At 37.4% G+C, this 3154-nt stretch overlaps 1 long non-coding RNA gene across 2 annotated transcripts; it reads left to right on the top strand.

The window, feature by feature from the left end:
• The first annotated feature begins 675 nt into the window (after positions 1–675).
• Positions 676–2407, top strand: LOC124890847. 2 transcript variants are annotated; one of them, XR_007049394.1, is made up of 5 exons: positions 676–726; positions 808–1407; positions 1586–1646; positions 1767–1857; positions 1946–2405. It is a non-coding gene; the product is annotated as an uncharacterized LOC124890847 (long non-coding RNA). The 2 variants fall into 2 exon arrangements; XR_007049393.1 differs by having other exon boundaries at positions 715–1407; positions 1946–2407.
• The last annotated feature ends 747 nt before the right edge of the window (positions 2408–3154 follow it).

Here is a 3154-nt window from a genome sequence, read left to right as displayed (position 1 = left end):
CTCCTTGACCATTTGTTGAAAGCTCAAGAGAGGATGAAACTGTATGCCGACTAGAGAAGGACTGAAAGAGAATTTCAGGTTGGTGATTTTGTATTTCTCAAACTCCAACCATACATACAGACATCAATAGCACTCAGAAGGAAACTCAAGCTTAGCTCCAAGTACTATGGTCCTTTTAAGGTGATTGAAAGAGTGGGTCAGGTAGCCTACAAGTTGGACCTTCCAACTGATTCCAAGGTTCATCCCTTGTTCCATGTGTCGCTTCTCAAGAGGAAGGTTGGGAATAGAGTAATGGTGCAGTCTACTTTGCCTACCACTAGTGCAGATGGTCAATTCCTTGTTAAGCCACTTCACATCTTGCAAAGGCAATTGGTTCGAGATGGTAATGTAGCTGGAGTGAAAGTTTTGGTACAGTGGTCAAATCTTCCACCTAAAGAAGCAACTTGGGAGGATTATGCATTTTTGAAAGCCAAGTTTCTGGATTTTGACACCCATCCTTGAGGTCAAGGATGTTTTTCAAGGGGCAGGGTGTAACAACCTTAACTAACTTTCAAATAAATATTAGAGGTGGAAGGAGTATTAGTTAATTAAGGAGATAGGGAGGGAGTAGATTGCAAATAATAAAAGGCCAAGATTAAAAGTAGTTAATGAAGATTGGACAGCTGGGATGATGTGGGAAAATCCTCAAATACATGCTGGAGGAGAGAAGAGCACGTTGAAAATTTGGTAACTAACAACTTCTCAACCCTTTCCTTGCTTCTTTCTTCTCTTCCAATTCTAATTTCTCTTCTTCTCTTTCATTTTCAGATTTGGATCTGTGAGCTTCATCCATGGTCATCCTAGTTCACCTTTAGTTTAATTTCTGTTATTTTAGCTCGATTGTGTTGTTTTTCCATTTTTCAGTTAATAAAAAATTGTCCCAAAAAATATTCCTTGTGTTCCGAGTTATTGGATTGAGTTTTGTAGTCAGTTCATAACAAGGTTTCAGTGGTAAAAACCTAATGGTTGAACACACAAATTTAAATTTTAAATCAGCCTAAGTAAGAAATACTTTTTTACCTTACTTTTGAATGAAACAATTTCTGCTAAAAAAGAGGCATATAAACCTCCGACTAGGAGAAACATCCTGGAGGCTTTCAAGTGGTTAACGACAGACCTTAAATCAGGTGACTCATTGGTGCTCTACTTCTCAGGATATGGATTACGACAACCTGATTTTACTGATGATGAACTAGATGGTTTTGATGAAAGGATCTGTCCTCTCGACTTTAGCACTGAAGGCATGATCAGTGATAATGCCATCAATGATATTCTTGTTAAACCACTGATTTCAGGTGTTATACTTCATGCCATTGTTGAGGCTAGTTATAGTGGAACTGTTCTCGACTTACCATGGGTATACAAAGAGTATGATCTTACCATCCAAAAGTCCTTTTTAGTTTCTAACCGGTGTTGCATATGTTTGTTCAAGATACATAGAATTTAAATTTACATCAACAATATAAGAAATCAGTAAAAGTTATTCTTTACTCACACCTTTGGCCATTGTTCTTATGCATTTCATTTTTCTCTTGGGAATGATCAGTTTAAACAATACAAATAAGAGAAACTGATGATGTACAGAGTCCGTCAATTACAAAGTACAGGTAAACTTATAGTTCACCATTATCACAATTCTGATAATGAATATCTTACGAATCACTATTAAATAAGAGAATCTATTATCAGTTTTTGAATTTTAACAGTAACAAATGGGATGATAACAGATCCCTATCCGGCACTTATAAGGGCACAAGTGGTGTCAGGGCCATCAGTTTCAGTGCTTGCAAGGATAATCAACTAGCTGCAGATATCTCTGTATTATTTTATCCTTCCTTTAATCATGTCTTCATACGATTGATCTATATATCCTATCCCCAACTACCATTGTATGAATATTATGCAGGCTTTGTATGCTAAAAGAATTATGATTGGTGCCATGACTTACACATGTATAAGAGCTGTCTAGGCAAATCCGGATATAACATACCGAGGATTACTTGATTATATGCACAAGGCTATTGAAAGGGTCAACAAAGTCAGAATTCCTCTGCCAAAGATACTTCAACACAAGATAGACCTGGTATGTCATCTCCTTGCCTGAAATATTCCCTTCTCAAAATTATCTTGCATCCACTGATACTACTGTTATAAGGATTTAGCAACTTATATGACAACTTTAATGATTTTTCACACAAACAGTGCAATTTAACCTACTCGAGAAGGTTACTTACCTTTGATTATCTTTTAAGTGACTGGTAATTTGAAATAATTACATTGTCACTAGGTAAAACTGTTATGAACCAAGTCAACTTTGTAAGGGGCTATGGGTTAGAAGTGGTGAATTAGGCTGATCCAGCTGAGATTGTTGGACCTATTGAGATGTTGGAGTGTTTTATTTGGGATCCAGGCCCGATTGTCAATTGGTTAAATAGGATCTGGGATTAGATAGAAGGTCCATGCAAATTATGTTGAAGCTTTGGCTTAGTCTATGTTCTCTCATTTCCTCTTCAATGGTCTATTATCTCATCTCCTTCTAGTTACCTTCTTTCTCTGTTACTCGTAGGTTTTTTATTTGTCCATTGTTACTTTGTCGCTAGAATTCTTATTTGTATTTGGATTTGGAAGTATAATATATATATTGGAGTTGTGGTGTGAAATTGAGGTTGTTACATTGGTGCTTTCATTGAGAGAACTCTAATGGCAATAATGGTATTACATCGCTTCAATGGCACCGATAATCCAGAGGATTGGATTTCTAGGGCAGAGCGGTACTTCACTTTCCTAGGCTTCTCGGAGGAACACTGGCTACCTCTTCCTTCCTACTATCTAGATGGTGAGGCCCTCGAGTGGTTCTGTTGGATGTTTCGCAACAACCAATTTTTTGATTGGAAGCATTTCAAGGAGAAGTTAGCACTGCGTTTTTGAAAACTGACCTATGCCAAGTCTCCTCTGGTGGATGCTCAAATTACTAGTTTTCTAACTTTGCTACAGAAGATCGAGGAGAAATATTCATGTTTGTCTCATCAAATTATAGTAGCAGATGCACAGATTAGTGCTACTACAGTCTGTAGCGGAGAGATTGCTTCTCCTTTGGCCGAAGCAAACTCAAGCC

Source organism: Capsicum annuum, unplaced genomic scaffold (assembly GCF_002878395.1).
Source record: "Capsicum annuum cultivar UCD-10X-F1 unplaced genomic scaffold, UCD10Xv1.1 ctg26064, whole genome shotgun sequence".
Taxonomy (NCBI): Eukaryota; Viridiplantae; Streptophyta; class Magnoliopsida; order Solanales; family Solanaceae; genus Capsicum; species Capsicum annuum.
This window is presented reverse-complemented; position numbering and strand designations above follow the sequence as displayed.